The sequence below is a fragment of the Bactrocera oleae genome, chromosome 2, assembly GCF_042242935.1.
Source record: "Bactrocera oleae isolate idBacOlea1 chromosome 2, idBacOlea1, whole genome shotgun sequence".
Lineage (NCBI taxonomy): Eukaryota > Metazoa > Arthropoda > Insecta > Diptera > Tephritidae > Bactrocera > Bactrocera oleae.
Genome location: NC_091536.1, coordinates 54,909,564 through 54,928,205, shown reverse-complemented (window position 1 = coordinate 54,928,205; position 18,642 = coordinate 54,909,564). Strand labels below are relative to the sequence as shown.

Genomic DNA, 18,642 nt, shown 5'->3' with positions numbered 1-18,642 from the left:
ATTTAAATTTTTAATCATAATTTAAAAAAATTATCTTGTTTAAAAATATTTTAAAAATTAAAATTTTGAAAATTGAACTTGAAAAATTAGGTTAGTTTTTAATATTATTTCATTTTGATAGACTTTGATTTTTTTTTAAATATGCTTGCAGTTTTGGTAAAAATTTTAAACTTTCCAGAAAGTTATTACTATTGTAAAACTTACTTTAAATAAAATACATTACAAAAAACAAAAAGCTGCCAATGTGTTATAATTATCCACCATGTGTTTTATAACTTCTCTCTGCTTTCAGGTCCAAGTCTATAAAAATAAAACGTACTTTTCACGCAAAATATCTTACAAGTATTGTATATCACTATTAATATGCCCTTAACTGTATGGCAGCTAACAAAAATTTCCACACGTCTATTTACAAGGGTAAAATTTGCACGAACATCTGTGGTTTATTTTCAGTACTTTTGCCCAAATGCTGCCCGTTGTGCCGATCACTTTGTACGTTGCGCTGCCGACGACGATTTCATTTGCGCAAGTAATAATATTCTAATGTCGTGTACACATTCGAAAATATTTGTCACGTACATACTGGCGTTGACATTACATAATTCAGAAATTTCGACAATTTTCGTAATAAATTTAATTGACACAGGCACCCAAAGTTATTTCACGATTGCAAGTAATTTTATGAATTCTAATTTCTATGAGAGGGAGTCAATATAATTGTTTTGTACTAAGATCTAACGTGGAAACTAACACACTCACATCATGCAACTGTTAAGCCTTTTGAGTAAGAAAGGGATGCGCGATCACACACGCACATGAGTTTCGCTTAGATTTCGATTATCTTTCAATTTCTAGTAGCGCTTTTGGGTAATTAACTAGTGACTTAAACGATAGTTGGGTTGTAGCGTGTAATTTGGGCTCTGCATTAAGCCAAGCAACAATTAGATAAAGGTTCCCTAAATCCGAATAGGTCAAATGAATGCCGAGGATATCGAACAAAGTGTACGTTCAAAAAAAGCTGTTACGGACGAAAGTATCAAAAAATCCAGGTAATAATTTTGGATGGTCTTAAATTAAATGAGTTGATAAATAATACTATATAGACGTGAATGTAACGAGTTCAAAAGATAGTTCGAAAAAAATTTTGTATGCGAAAGTCTATTGAAAGTGTGTAGCGCACGAACCCATAATCAATGGGTTCACCGTGTCGTAAATTCATTAATGCGATGGCATGGGCTACGAATTGCTTCCCATATTTTTTGAATTTGACCTTCAGAGTTCTTTTTCTGTCCTCAAATCACAAAAGAATCGCTAGAAAGGAATCGTCCAGACTAAGGCCTATTTAAAAAAAAAATAGTCCAAACTACCAAAAAGGTATCCAGAGTCGGATGCTTTGCTGTTGAGGATGGCACCGTTTCCAGTGAGCTAAACCGTTACGAACTTTTCAGCCTTCTTGTTGTATCCCTAAATTTTTGCAAGTCATATACTTCAACTACAAATACTACTTCTTGTAGCACCACGTGAGGCTCCTTTTCGATTATCTGGTATACTTTAAGATGTTTATCTACAACCTGGTTAGTATACTTATGATCAGGTAGGTGAGCAAAAAGATAGAAAATTTGCTATATAAATTATTTCAATACAAATTCAGAATTCGAAATGGAACTTTAAATATTTGTATACGATTATCAGTGAGTAATTTAACAAGAATACAAAAATAATTTAATTTCACAAAATCACCAGCACCACTTGAACGATTTAAATAATTTTCGCTGAGAAATAAGCGCAACAACAAAATTGGAGCTGCCGACGTTACATTATTTACGTTGTATGTGTGTGTGGATATATTGGATGGTATCTCGTGATTATGCATTAATTTAGCCAAATATCTAAGTACACAGTTATGCTTTCGAGATATCGCTAATTGAGCAGCAACTCATCGTGACGCCAGCACTTGTGCGCGAAGTAGATTTTTATTTACGAGTAATGGCAAGAGTGTAAAAGAGGAATATGCGATAGAAAACGAAATGAATTAGCTACTTTGTAAGTTTCTTGAAAAAATCGTATCAGCAGCATTTCATTGTTTTAGTTGCATATCAGCTTGTTGTGGTTGCCGTATCGCCTGGACTTTATGTTGTTATTTAAGTGCCTTCGTTTGAGTATTGGAGTGCAGTGCATTACATTTTGAATTAAGATTAATTAGATAATTAGATATAACTGATTTTAAGGAGTTTTTATTGAAACTGCATAAAAGCCGAATCGTTTCGGTTACTTATTTCGAGATTTTACGTTCGGAAAACATGAACCAGCAACGTGTATTTGGAGTTTGACACTTTTAAGGCTTTACAATTTTTGTGCCCTAGATTTTTGAATAAGTATATTGGAAACAAAATAATGATTATTATTCGTTTTAAAATCTCTTTTATAGCCAAAACTTTCTGAAGCTTCTGAATTGTGTAATAGGTGGTAGGAAAAGCTAGTCGGAGAGCAGAGCTTTCGTTGCTTGCATCAGAAATCGATATCTCGAGGTAGCATCTGAAAACCTAAAGCAAGAAATAAGAAACACATAAAATAACATCCATATGTATGAAAGAAAAATTGGTTTAAGTTTATAATAATCTGAGTTAGAGTTGCCACGTACCGAAAAAGTAAAACTGAATGTAAAATATTAAGCGCTTAAGAAGAATTTCTGGAAAATATGTGATACATTTTTAATTTAGAAATCAAAAACAGGTCCTTTTTATTTTGACACATTCTAAAATAGGAATTGATTTAATATATGCAGCTATCAAACGGAAAATAATCTTTATAACTTCAATTTAGATATAAATCGGTGTAGGATTGCCACATCTCCAAAAAGTAAAACTGAGGCTCTTAAGCAAAATTTCAATCAAAGTGTTCGATAAATTTTAAATTAGACACTTTTTGATATAGAGTTGTCCCTTTACAAAAAAATTAAAACGAGCAATTTATTATTGTATTATTTATAGCGACTTAATATTGACAAATCTTAAAGTAAGAAATATTAGAATACACGTAGCTATCAAACACAATGAAGAAAAATGTTGGATACATTTTTTTATTTAAAATTTTTTCGGAACATTTTGCCATCTGGCAAAAAACTAAAAACGATTAGTTCAACAAAGATAAGAGAAGATTCTGCAAAGTATTCAGTAAATTTTTCTTGGAACAGAGTTACCACCTGTCATTTAAATTTAAACTAGTTTCTTATGTCCAGGTCTTTTAAAATATTTTAAAACCAAATATTTTGAAAGCGTTTAATAAAAAAGTAATGTCGTTATCATTTTAATTATTTTCGAATATTGAAAAATTTACATGTCCGAGCTCTACTTTACAGTCATACTATTTTTCATAATGAATTAAAGTAAATATTAATCAGGAGATTGAAATATTTTCTCTTCTCAATTTAAATTTATTGTGGCTTTACGATCGCAATGCGATAACGCTTGTTTTGGTCAATGTGATAACGCAGGCAAAGCTTCGATGGAAAAATTTCTACACTCATTGATCATTAATGACAAACAAAATCTTACTTAAAAGCAAGGTTTTCGATAATCTTTTTTGCTTGGAAATCGAGAAAAAATGCTGAGAGCCTATAATGTTCCAAAAGTGGAATAGTGCATAGTTTTGGATAAATTTCCAAAAGCTTCTAAGTAAAGTTTGTTAACTATGAATTTCACATAAGTTGGGTGATTGTGTTTGGGTAAAATTGTGTTTCTATAGCTCAATAAATATTTTTTTTCAGTTTTATCCTTCTGTCAAATGTTTTGCATACATATGTGATCTACAACAACAAGCCAAAGGCAAAGCGAATCACCTTCATGGTCTAAGGAAGGTCAGCATAAACTTTATTTTCGAAACACATGAATATTTGTACACAGTTATATCAATTGAAAAGATCCGTAGTTGAGCAGCAAAACAGGAAAAAATAAAATAAACTTAAAAAAACCCAAATAGCAAACAAAAGCAAAGAAAAAATAATTAAATAATAAATGCAAAGTTAAGTGTGTCCGCGGCGAACGAGTTCATGGCGTTTTGGTATGGCTCGTGTTTGCTAACGTATTTTCTAAGCGCACTCCGCTCCCCTGAGTGCAGTATACGAAAACATATGTAAAACAAAAACAAAAAATTAAATAAAGAGAGTACAAGTATGTATTATAATTTTTGGCGTTTTTACTAACCTTCCCAAACAGTGTGTCAACCAATATGCGTAGTAATCCAGTTGTGAGAGGGTTTCTTGCACTGAACTCTCGTCGTTGTTGTAAGCCAGCGTGTAGGTTTTCTCTTTCGACTTATTTTCAATAAATTTTGGTATATAAATCCAATGTAATCCAATTAAAAGTAATCCAATGTGTGGGTGTGTTGGTGAGCCAATTGAACTATTTTGTGGTATTCTTGGTTACTTTTATACTGAGATTTGTGATATGTTTTCTGATTCATTTATTTATTTGTAAACTAATAATTGGAAAATTTTGTTTCTTTGTTCTGAATTATTGATTGTGTATGTATATGTGTATGTGTGTGTGTGTTTCTGATTTTCGTTTAACTCGAGCAATCTTCAAGAACACTTTTACTGCAACTTCACAGCATATTTATTATGTTCAGCCCAATACATTTTTATTGTATATAATTTGTACATATGTTATAGTGATTTTTCTTTGTTGTTGCTTTTCATTTGTAACGCATAGTTGGTTGATTTTCTGTATTCTGCTAGTTCAGGTTAATGGTTTTTGGTTGTGAATTTTACTTTATTACTAATTATAAGTAAAATTTAAGGCACTATTGTTTGCTGGAAGAAAGGAAGACTTTGAGTTTGGCACGTTTGTTGGAAAAATTGATAGGTGAAGCTTGCATTTAAAGTGTTTTTCAGTAGTAAACAGCAGTTTTTTTTTGTTCAAATAAAGAAGTTTGCGTTTGGGGTTTTTGGCAGTTTTATAACTTTTTTTGTTTGAGAACATATAGCTTAGGAAAAATTTAGTTATAAATAATTTTTATTTAATTTCTTTATGTACTCTTCGATTACCTATATTTTTTATAATTTTATTTTAACATTCATTTACATATTTTTTACTTATTATTTTTAAAATTTAGTTTCTTTTAGTTTTGTAATGTATGTAAATGAAAAATTTATTTGATACGTGCATATATATTTTTATAAGTACGTAAACTTTTGTTTAAAGTTTTTTTAGTTTGGATCATTTATTATTACACAATGCGCTTTATTAGATTGCCTTTTTAATTAAATGAAATTAAATTATATTATTATTATTATGATAGTTCAAACACATTTTCAATTCGAAATAAATTTTTTGTTTGTTTTAATTCTTTAAATAAAATTCGCTTCATTTAATTACATATTTTTAATTGCTTTGTTTGGCTTATTAGCTCTGTTTTAATTTTTCATTACTTATATTATAAATACTATTATTATTAGTAAAATATGTTATATTTTCTAATTTTTATAGCAACTTTATATTTTATTTTTTGTATTTTCTTTGACTTGGATTGATTTGCTTTATTTAATGTCTTAATTTTGTATTATTTATTCCACGTATCTTATGTTATTTTAACTTGTTTACAAATATAATATTTTTCAATTTAGAATATTAGTATTATTTTTTTAGCTCATTAAATTTTAACTTATTTATTTATAAGACTGCACTTAATTATTAACTGTTTATTATTATTATTTAAAAAATATTAGTTTTTTTAAATTCCAATTTTTGTAAATATATTTGTCTATTTGATTTACTAATAATTTTTTTTTATTTTGCTGTACTCTGTTTATTATTTTATTATAAGTTTTTGGTTTGTTTATTCTATTTTTATTTTGTATTATTATTATTTTTTATTCTATTATTATTATATACATATGTATAATAACTTTTATACTTCAATTTTTTAAATTTTTTAATTACCCATGTTTTTTATATTTATTTTATTGGATCCAATTTTGGTTTTTTTGAACCGAGTTTATGAAATTATTATTTTAAATATAAATTCGAAAATGTTTCTAGATATACCTTTTATATATTTTCATGTTTTTTATTGAAACTATGGGACTCTTTTAATAAAGTAATTAATATTAATTTAAATTTTAATGTGTTGATGCAAGTTTATATTAAGTAATTAATAAAAATTTTTTTCTATTTTCGATTTGCAAAAATTACTTCTTTTCCACTCTTTCTTATTCTTAAACGCGTAAATATACTTTTACTTGTTAATTTGCACAGCGTTAGAAAAACAACAAACAATTTTATTTAAAAAATGCCCAATAACTTCGATAAGTTAAATAGTTTTTGTGTTATTAATTTTTGTACGTCGCAAAATACTTTTCCCCACTTAAGATTTGGTGTATTCCGAAATTAAATTTTTGTAGCAAAATCTTAAAAATATTTTGTTTTGATATAGTGTAGACTCTTATATTGCACACATTTTGGGCTTAAAGATATATGTAGCACTGCTATATTTTTTCACAATCATTTTTGCACTTGTTTCATATAATGTGCATCTCCTTTGCAGAAGTGTATTCACAAGCCTTTGTATATGAGTACATGTAATTTATATTTGTTGCACTGAGAATTATAAAGGCACATCCGCATCCGTATCCGTATCCGTTCTATAGTTGTTGCGTTCTTTGGCTATGCCGTTGCTGTCGTATCTACCGCGCGCGCTTCCACACATAAATGTAACTAAAGTTTGCGAATGGCTCAATCTCAATGTCTCGATTTTGGTTCGTGGGTTAAGAGACCACGACTACTACCACATACATACATACATACTAACTACACATTTCTGGCTTATACGCCAGCTACGGTGCTACAACTACTAACACTAATGCAACCGAGCTATAAAAAAAAATGGCGAATAGTAATGCCAACGTAATACAACAACAGAAGCAAATAACACGCGCACACACCTCAGGAGATGTACATACAACGCAATAACAAGTATTTGGCACCCTTTACACACATTTCCAGCAGCAGTAAGAAAGGTACAAAAAAACGCGCTCACACACCAGCGCAAAGAATTTGAAACGAATTCAAAATGATGAGCGTACTGCAACGCCTCTGAATGTATTTCTTGTTTATTGTTGTTTTTAAAGCAGTGAGTTCTATCCCAATCCCAGCGAATGCACACCAACACACGCGCGCTTGTCGTCAGGGCCTTGTAGTGATCTTCTCACACTTGTATTCACTAAGTGCTTGACTGGCGCACTTTGGTTTTGTTATATTTAGCTCTTTTTGAATGATAAAATTCCAATTTTATTTCATTACACACCTATTTTTGTTTAAAGCAATAGTCTATAATAGCAAAACTAATTTTTGATTTACAAGATCACCTTAAAATCTGCGTTGCACTTTTATCAATATTTTGCGAACGAAAGCAAAGACGATTGAAGACAAACGCAATGTTAATCAGCGTCGAATATAACGATTACGACGGTGACAACACAACACAATCAACCAACCGACTAAAGTCGCAACCGCGAACTGAATTGCCAAAAACCTTGATACCGATCGCAGAAAACTAACACACACGCGCGCACATTTATACACGAGCGCGCACTCGCCAAATCCAAAACCTAAAATACCGAAAAACATGAAGCGAACAACAACAGCAACACAGTAATAAGAAACACATAAAAAATTGCGATCAACGCAGTGGGCGCTGTGGAGGAGCCGCGTACGTGTGCACCTACCAGCAAACTATATGCGCATAAACGCACACACAAGCGCACACCTACAGCACATTTGAAGCTTACGAGCGAGCAGCAGCGCGTCTAACTGCTAACAATGTGTGGGCCACATGCGAAAACGAAATTCTGCAAACCACGATCGGTAGTAAGGTGCGGCGCGGCGCTACGTCGGGTGGTATAGTGCGGCGACGTCAGCGCCTCGGATGGCGTTGACAATGCCGTTGATCACGACGGCGACATTGACGCAGGCGTTATGCTTAGATGTGCGCAAAGCACACAGCGCGGCGCAAGCAAGCAGCTAAGCTCCCGCGTTTAGGTAGGTAGGCACAGATAGTGCTGTAAGCCCATCTGCGACAGCGTGCGCGTACGTTGTTGGGGACTAGGGGAAAAACTGGCAATAAAATGACGTATGCGCGTGTAGTGTTGATAGACATACAAATATACATATAAACGATATACTTGTGCGATCTATGTATGCGAGCTGACAGCTACGCGCCCTAGGTTGACTGTTGAGCGAGTTGTTACAGTGAACAGTGATATTGCCAAATTTGTTCGATTATTTGAACTCAATCCATTCTGGTAATTTATATGTATTTACTAAAATTCACTCTTTTAAGTTGAATCTGTAGAAATGAGCTTTTCTGAGATAACTAGTATTGATAATTGCAGCTTTGCAAAAGGTTGGACCGAGTTATTAATAATATTTATGGGAATAATTACCGCAACGTTACGGTTTGATCAAACTAACAGGCAGCATTTTTTAGACTTTGGCTGGAACCTTTAGGTGTGACCCTAAGGCTTTAAATCCAATGCCATTTCATCTTGGTATAAATGTAAAAATGTAAATATTTGTGGTGTACTTTGGCTCAGAAATTGGGTCGCTGGCGTAGTGAAAGTGAAAGTTGTTCAATAAAACTGACGTCACGATTTAAGGATCTATTAAAGCTTTAACATTTCATAAGCATAGGTTCTTTTTACTGAACCTGTACACAAGGCGTAAGTGATAGTGATCGCAAGACATTCCGCATTTCGATAATTGTTTTTCAATAGCATCCTATAAATAGGACCCTCTAAACGGTATTCTGACAATGAATTCTGTATGTATTAAAAGAAAATATTTTTTAAAGACAGTGGGAGTTAATTGAGGGATAAAGTACTTCCAATTAATTTAAAAAAAAAATGCATACCCATATTTTCTATGCGGCTTTTCTGCTCACTTTGTTTATAATTTTCTCTCTTGTCCCTCTTTGAAAGAAACGCCAGTCTATGTGACTTTTACTGTGTTCGCTACTCTCTGAAGCTTGGCTAATCGAAGATAACTTGTTAAGTGGCGAATGATTATCGATCATAAAATATTTTTCATAGAATTCAGCACCCTAACTAAAATTTGTAAATTTTTTGGAATTCTAGAAAGACATCCAGGAATGTATATACTATAAATGCAATTCGTGAAATTTCGGTTTCTTTGGAAAACTCACCGATTAATACTAGGTTACTTTGTATTATCTTATACAGTTTCCAGCTCGAACCCATTTTGGTTCGCTACGATCACTAACTAGATCACTCTTATCCTCTCAGTTAGAGCTCACAGGCAGGGCAGGGCGCTGAAGCATTGGATCATTTTGGTACAGTTGGTGGACTGATTAGTTTCGCAACCAACGCTAATTTACCAAGCAGACAATCGATACAACATTAACAAAAACATCGCTATACGCAACTGTGCTTTGCAACTACACACGTAAGTGTAATAAATTTGGATGGCAATACACAGATACTCACTGTGTGTATATATGAATGTGTGTGTGTATATAAGGAAGTCAGTGTAGGGCAGTAAAACAATCAGCTTTGTTGCCTGCAAATTCGACATTCGACGAATTGCCGAGAACTAATAACAAAACACTCTAAAGAAAAAACGCACAAGCAACCAAAAACAAAAAACAATAAAGAGCAATCAAGCGATCGTGAATTAAACGAAATGAAAACGTCTAAACTGGGCGAAGCCCGCAACAAAGTTGTTCAACAAAAAGCACTGCGACTGCCGCTGCAAAAGCACAACGAAAAGGCGAGCCTAGAAAGCGAAAATATTATAAAAAGTCAACGACAACAACGGAAAAAGCATGCAACACGAAAACGAAAATAAAAATGTAGAAATAAAAAGGTTGTGCGAATTTTTGTTTTTGGCAAATGTTGCTGTTTGAAGGTCAACTTTACGACCCAAAAGAGCGCGACACACATACACGCACACGAGGGCTGTAGCTACATAAATGTATGTTGTCGCGGCGTTGCTATTGTTGTACAGTACTTTTGTTGCTATTGTTGTTGCCTGTGTTACTTTTATGTTATTAATAGTTTTTTTTTCGTACATTTCGCGCAGCATTTTTTCTGCTTTTTGCTCAGGCGTTTTTTGGCATTTCTTAGTTTTATTTATTTGCACGCGATCGCTTACGATCCGCTATCGCCTGTCTCCATGTGTAAGTCGAATTCTGCCCGCATTTACATACAGACATGTACATAGGTATGTGTGCGTGCTTGGAGGGCACCCGCACGCACACAGCCGCAGCCACGTTATACCCTACGAGAACTGTGACAGTCATCTGACCGATATTATGGCTGAAAAATTTTTGTGCGCGCAGAGCTAAGTTTATATGAATATCTTAAGAGCCCTGTGCAACGCATGTGTGTGATTTTGCATCTCCCTTTAACACATAGATATTCGAAATTGATTCACTATATATTTATACTGCATACTCTCATGTCTTTTCCTGAGTCATTGCTGATCATAAATCTATCAAAGCTGAATATTGTCAGTTATGACTGAAAAGCTATCACAAGTGAACAATTCTTTGGCGCAGTATATAATGCAGTTTTTTTTATCTTTAATAAATTCAAAAATTTTAATTAGAATCAGTTATGATAATATACATAAATATAAAAAAGGGGCGCAACAAAAATATAATTGAATAATAAACTAAAATTTCACTTGATTCCCTGCTTGCTCCTCTCAAAAGCTCTGCTGTACGTGTTTCTCTAGTTCATGGATATTTTTGAATTTAAAAATGACAAAATAAAAATAAAAATTTACTAACTAACTAACTATAATATAATCATTTGAAACTTAATAATAATTTACGTACAAGTTTATTATATTTGAAGACTCCTTCGTTATTTATTTATTTTTTTAACACAAAAAGAGCGCAATAAGGATCACACAACATTTTTGGTTTCTCGCACGGAATAACAACTACATATCAATCGTAAACACTAACAGTCATTTTACTGTTCATTTGACTGCCAGTGGTGACAGTACTAAGGAATGCAGTTATTTCATCCTTACATATGTAAAGCTATAGTAAGCAATATAAATCGTAAGGATCTCTTTTTAACGACAGTGACGGTCAATTGCCGGGTAAATAGACCGTCAGTACTGATAACAAATGTGAGTGTATTGGTGAACCCATCAGCAGTTTCTTGTAGGGTACATACTCATATATGTGTCAATGTGTGCGCGTTTTCGCACACTACCCTATTACCTTGTAAATGTTGGAATAATCTGCTTTTCAAATTTTTATATTTAAATTTTTTTCTGCTCTATTTTTAGCGTGAACATTTACGAATGGGCTGCTTCGTTTTGTTCTGCGAATTGTTGTTGTTGTTATTTTGGTATTATAATTTTTTTGCAAGTAAAAAGGTAAAAATAACTTAGGTGGAGAGAAGAAGGGCAAAGCATGTAGACAAATTTGCTAATATTTAATTGAAGGAAATTTGTTTTGCTGGTGTTCTGCTGGCGAAATACAACTATATGCGCGCATATGTCTACTATATACAATTATATAGGTATTTGTGGGTGTAATTTTTTACACTTGGTTGAACTTAATATTGGCTGTTCGTTGCTGAGCCGTAGAGAATGAAAGTTGTGTGGTGGGTGCGGCCAAGGTTTCCGTCTATCGATTGTGCAACAAATCGTTACTTAACGATGATGGAACAATTTGCCGAGAACAAAAAAAAATATATACATATACATATGTATGTATATATAATAAACAAGTAAGGAAGGGCTAAGTTCGGATGTAACCGAACATTTTATACTCTCGCAAAGTCAAATAGCATACTCGTTTGAGATTTCTTTGTGGATTGACTTATATTTTCGGTAGAAGGTCAACTATAGGCAATGGGGTCCACATATTTAGTACTTAGGGGCTTAAACAGTTTTGGTTCGATTTAGATAATTTTTGGCCACAAGGTGGCATACTTTAATCGCATTATTCACGCAAAGTTTTACCCCGATATAATCATTGTTGCTTGGCATGAATAGTGGAAAGTGAAAGAATCAGATGGAATTTAAAATGGTGTTATATGGACAATAAGCGTGGTTGTAGTCCGATTTCGCACTATGACATAGAAACATGAAAAGAACGTTATGCACTGAATTTGGTTGAAATCGGTTGAGCAGATCTCAAGATATGGGTTTTCACCTAAAAGTGGGCTGTGCCACACCCACTGACTAATTTTGAAGGCGGTTCCTATAAAGCCAATTTATACCATCTCAGAGATAAAATTTAATGTCTCTGGCGTGTTTAGTGCTTGATTTATCGCGCTTTTAGTAGTTTTTAACAGTACCGTTATATGGGGAGTGGGCGGAGTTGCCACCCGATTTCAACTATTTTCACACCGTCAATAGAAGTGCTAAAAACATTTGCTTCTAGCGAATTTTGTTAATATAGCATTAGCATTTTAGGAGATATGCACATTAAACCTATTAGAGGCGGGACCACGCCCACTTTTAAAAAAAAAGTTTTTACTGCAGATGCCCCTTTCTAATGTGATCCTGTGTACCAAATAACAGTTTTGTATCTTATTGCGGAGCTTAGTTATGGCAAGTTATTTGCTTTTGATTAATGGCGTTTTGTGGGCGTGGCAGTGGTCCGATTACGCCCATCTGCAATATCAACTGTCTCACGGTACCAAGAAACATGTCTACCAAGTTTCATAAAGATATCTCAATAGTTTTAATGTGCATATCTCCTAAACCGCTAATGCAATAATAACAAAATTCGCTGGAAGGAAATGTTTTTAGAACCACTACCTACAGTGTGAAAATGGGTGAAATCGGGTGGCAACTACGCCCACTCCCAATATAACGGTACTGTTAAAAACTACTAAAAGCGTGATAAATCAAGCACTTAATAAGCCAGAGACATTGAATTTTATCTCTGGGATGGTATGAGATGACTTTATAGGAACCGTGTTCAAAATTAGACAGTGGACGTGGCATAGCCCACTTTTAGGTGAAACCCCATATCTTGAGATCTGCTTAAGCGATTTCAACCAAATTCGCGCCTACTTCCCATATAACACCATTTTAAATTCCATCTGATTCTTTCACTTTCCACTATGCAAATCAGGCAGCAATGACTGTATCGGGATAAAACTTTGCGTGAATAATGCGATTAAAGTATGCCATCTTGTGGCCAAAAATTGTCTAAATTGAACCAAAACTGTTCAAGCCCCTAAGTACTAAATATGTGGACCCCAGTGCCTATAGTTGACCTTCTACCGAAAATATCAGCCAATCCACAAAGAAATCTCAAACGAGTATACCATTTGACTTTGCGAGAGTATAAAATGTTCGGTTACATCCGAACTTAGCACTTCCTTATTTGTTTGGACATATTAATTTGACACGAAGTTTTTGAGATATCGAACGGAAATTTTCAATATATTTCTCTCTCCCCAAGAATCTGTTCATGTTCATATACATACTTAACATATAGTTGCCATGCATACCGATCGATCAAGACCAAGTTGTCGTATAGAAAACTATTTTATTTGACAATATATCTTTAAAAAATTTGGCATAAATTAGTGTCCAAGGCAACGCTACAACGGCAGATCGGATAACTATAGCTGCCACACAAACTGATCGATCCATATCCAGTTCTTCTATGGAAACTTTTTTATTTGTGAAGGGTAATAACATTTTTTGTTGTTTGAACTGCGTTAGATAGAAAATATCTTTCCTTTTGACATCATTAATGAAGACACACAAGTACAAGTACTAAGAAAATTTAGCAGCTCGTTTCGTTTAAGACACAACGTAACGAGGTCTGGTTCTTTTGTTTCTTCATAAAATAAAATAATGAGAATGAATTATTTTGAGAGATATTCTCAAATTTGCAACATATGGCTCGAGGGAGTGGTAAAATTTCATAAAATTTGTGTTTTATTTCCATTATTTCAAAATACACGTACCTAAGTGGTTCTATAGAGATATTTTATTTATCTTATCAAGATATGCATTGTAAAATTAACCGAATTCTTATTCTTAATTCTCGTTCTTATGACTATTATTTCTTCATATCGGCTGCAAAATGTATATTTAGCAGGCTCTTAAGTTATCCTTTTAGATAATTCAAAATGCCGTCACATGGTATGCTTGATCGCTGTTGTTGGTCCTTGCGATCTAATCGAGTTCGAAGTCACGTACGTGGTATTATACTATTTTTCCCCTATACTCCTAAAATATTCCCCGAAATTCAGGAATAAAGAGTGAGAGATCACTGATCGGCATAATCGACAATACTTTACACATTTGTGAGGAAACCGATTTGGAACCCTCTGATTTTTGAGTTTTGAAAGTTAATATTATTCTGGAAAGCGACTTCTATCCTGATACGCTTTTAAATTCAATTTAAAAAGTTTGAGATATTTATTTGTAACCATTTTATGACAGTATTATTATTTAGCTAAAATATATAGAATAGTTTTTTTTTTGTTTGACGTTGAAACATTTCACTGCCATCGATAAAATTTTGTCAAAACATTGTTTGTATTTGAAAGGAGGTTATTATATGGGATATGCAATAAAATCGCATTAGGTGACACAGAGTCGTATTATTTTGAAACTAGAAAAAACGCTATCTTCGGTTGCACCGAAGCTATAACACCCATCACATACACAAAAGATTCCAAAAAAGATTTGATTGGTCATTTTGGTCTGATCTGAAGAATTTCTTTAGAGATTGTACCGTTGCTGTAAACAATAATGCGTTTTCCATCCCAGAACTTGATCGTTCAGTTTGCATGCAGTGGTCCGATATCGGTACCGACAAATGAGCAGCCTCTTGGGAGAAAAGGAGAGGTGTGATATGTTAATTAAAGTATCGTTGTAAAGAGATACAATCCGCCGTTAAGCTTTGAAGATTTTATCATCGCGAATAAGTATTCAAGTTCGTATGTCTAATGTACTTGTACATACAATGATATATACATTTTTTGGATCCTATATGTAAGTAATATATGTGTTAACTTTGAGCTTTCGATGGGCATAAAATTGCATGCCTGTTTGTATATGCATGTACTGTATATATACATATATTATTCCACGAAAATATGGTTATAAATTAATTCATTACACTTATCAAGTAAAAACTTTGCAAGCATTTTAATTCGTACCAGCAATATACAAATATTTTAATGCATATATACATGCAAACATTAATATTTTTTTGTTCATGTATGTAATGACTATGTGTATATATTATAAAATTTTTGCGATAAGATCCTAAGTAATACGATTAGTTATATAAATAAATAAGAAACAAAAGTGAGAGTATTTTGCTGCACAATGTATAGGTTTCCTAATACCGTTCGACCATATATTTGTACGCATACATATAAGCGCAATTCATCACAATATACAATTTTTAATAAATTTTTCGTTTTTGTTTGTTCGAAATTGCAGAAATTCATATAAGGCAACTATATTAAAACTGTGGTACGCTATTAGATCCGACATATAAGCCGCTTCTTGAGGAGAATTTCAGATCGATTTCTCAAAAACTGTGGGACTAATCACGCTGATCATATATGTATATGTTATATACTTTATAGGGTCTCCGACCTTTCCTTTTGGGTGTTACAAACTTCGTGGCAAACTTAATATACCTTGCTCAGGCTGTTTAAGGCTATTTTTCAAGATAGGCGAAGTTGATAATAAATTGAATTTATTAACTCACTGAATTTTAATAACAAAGTTACATGAAATACTAACCACAAACAGTTAGTTTGACTTTTGAGGTGTTACCAGTGTTGGTCAATATATTCAGGAAAATAGCAGTTGATAAGTTTTCATAAACCAAAATGAAATAGAAACGTAATAAATAACGAAAGTTATTGAGAATTATTATTATTTTCCATTAATAAAACTCGCCAAAAAATCTTTTCAAAAATGTCTTGATGAGTATCGATAGTACCGGGTACCTATAGTCTAGTATAAAATCTAATAAATGATATTGTAAGATCGCAACTATGCATCCACATTTCTATTTGACAGAAATTTTTAGAAAAAAAACCGACAGTGGTTGAGTTACATATGTATTCTTAACTATAGTGAAAGCAGTCAACTTTGAAAGGTTAGTTCTCAAATTATTATTACGATGATTTTTTTTTATATTTAAGAGAAGTTAAAGAGTTTCAAAAAAAAATTGTTGCTTAGCTCCATATAGTCGGTCTCTTATCGCATTATGCTCTGGTTATCGTATACTATATTTCGCATGTCGTTCGTCGCTCACCTCTTGTTTCCGAACATTGAATACTATGAAAGATTCAGTTCTATGCCTTAACTCAGGGAACGGAATCAATTTCGTAACAATTTCTTACGTTTGTTATTGTCCTGCGATGCCGAAAATGAATCGAACCATGCGAAATACAATTCTCAATGCATGAACTGGTAATATACTCAGTTATATCGTTAAACTTTTATTGAATCCCAAACCGATTGTGAATCACTATTAGTATGACACAAATGTAATAATGCCTTAATAACTGGTAACCAAGAAATATTTAAAACAATGGTTGAAATTAGGTCCTGCGATCTTCTTGTGGTGTCGAGATGAGTAATGGTGCCTACAACTCAAACGAAAATCATAGTTGGAACAAATATTTCTTTTTGAGCACTACATTTAAGTTAAAAGCTACTTTGGTAGTAATTTTTTAATATTCTAACATTGAGTTAAAATTATAATATAATTATACTGCGCTACAAATTATTGAAGAACTTCCATAGTGAGTGACGGATTATAATCGGCATACTTTTCGAGTTTCATTGCTATACCGAACTCAACACCAAAGTAATCTGAAAGTTAACAGACCCGCCTCTGAATTCGAATTGATTCCAGAGAAATATAATATTATCTCAAAGTAGAAGATTTCATCAGCTATCCAACCATTACCGAATAAACTCAGTGAATTATTTTTCCTGTTATTTCCACTCTCTTGAATATATTAGATCTGTTTGTGTTTATTTTAAATACAACTTTTAATTTATTTGCAAAGGCGTAGTCGGTGATTGTGTTTCAAATTTCTTTGTACCTTTATTACTTTATAGGTTATTCGTTTTAAATTTTTATGTCATTTATGTTAATATTTGGAATCATTGTTAATCATTTGTTATTTCAATGTGGGACATTTCGAATTTTTTATAAAATTTTTATAGCTATTTTTTAATTTAAAACTGGTTTAGGTATTTTCCTTGAAAAGAAAATCATTTCCTCGAACAAAAAATTACTTCAAACACTTTAATTATTAATATGTAGGTTGTACATACATACATATGTATATTATACGATTTATTGCGAGTATTCACTTAAAATTCATTTTCAATCAATTCTTGTATGGCAAAGAATGAGAAGTTAATAACAATGAGAACTATCAGAAAATTCTCAAGCGATCGCGATTGTGATCAATTCAGCGTCGGATTTGACGAATTCGCATAGAACTCAAAACACTTTTTTTATATTCATAATTTGTTAGTAATTATTCCCCAACAACTTAGTAATTACCAAAAAGTCAATTAGGGTGTGTATATTTAGAGCAACCGTTGGTTCCAGTAATTCAAACACGCATGAATAGGCTTGGACCTATGTGTGCAATTTTCTTCTAGTAATGTAGTTTTTTGCGTGTACAAATTAAACTTAGTACGCTAAAACGTGCGATGATGCGTTGCGAGTTGAGCTATTACTCAATCGAATTAGAATTACACCGCGCACCGTTTAAAAAAGAACTGAACGCAACGCAACGCTGAGCGGCAGCGCAGACAACTAAAAATTCTTCATTATGAGCAAGAAACGTCGCTGCCAAACTACAACTACAATAATGACGAAAACAACAGCATTCGCCAATATGCGAATTATTAAATAAACACATATAGAAGCGCGGCAGTGGCGACCACCAACAACACTCTACATATAGCACGAGCAACAACAAAACGGCGTAAAGTGCGCAAAAAAGTACGCGATGCGAGCGGCAACAGCAGAAAATTTTCAAATATAGTTAAAAAAAAGCCAAATACCATTAGAGCGCTGCAAGGCGCGCAGTAAACACCGAGGGAGAGGTAAGCTTTAGAGAGGGGAGAGCGCCGTATTTGCGGTGCACACAGTCGCAGAAAACAGTAGGTCCGCGCGCATATGTGTATCAAAACCGAACCAAACGTAACTAAATTGCGCCCAAGCAAACGAAAAATTCGCAAAGAGTAACCGCGCCACCTCTGTCGACGTGTGAAGCCGACAGCGCTTGTCAAACATTATCTGCAGCTTAGCAGCGAAGTGTCAAAATGGAACTTTAGTAATGCGAAAATTTGACACGGGAAACGCGCGCGACAGCAGCGTTGCGCCGCTGCCAACATACAGCAACAGGCAATGAATGATTGTGGCGTTAAGCTCTCTCACTCGCTGGCGAAATGTACAAACAATATTTTAACGTACGTATACTATATACATAAATAATTTCGTTACGAGAGCGTGGCGAGCGCACTATTAACAATAACAGTGCGGAGCTTTGCAAAGAGCGCCGCCGGTAAATAGAACCACAGCTAGACAGCTGTGATGGAATGAGCATGCATTTGCAAATAACAAGAAGAAGAGGGA

The 18,642-nt window shown here is 33.3% G+C and overlaps 1 protein-coding gene and 1 long non-coding RNA gene across 9 annotated transcripts in view; both read right to left on the bottom strand.

The window, feature by feature from the left end:
• Positions 1–18,642, bottom strand: part of fru (sex determination protein fruitless) — a 300,477-nt gene that overhangs the window by 82,784 nt on the left and 199,051 nt on the right. The gene's annotated exons all lie outside the window — the stretch shown is intronic.
• Positions 307–17,837, bottom strand: LOC138859034 (uncharacterized). Of its 2 annotated transcripts, none has more exons than XR_011398075.1 (3): positions 17,560–17,837; positions 4,203–4,810; positions 307–2,543 (listed from the first exon to the last, which is right to left on the bottom strand). It is a non-coding gene; the product is annotated as an uncharacterized lncRNA (long non-coding RNA). The 2 variants fall into 2 exon arrangements; XR_011398074.1 differs by lacking the exon at positions 307–2,543 and adding an exon at positions 3,069–4,106.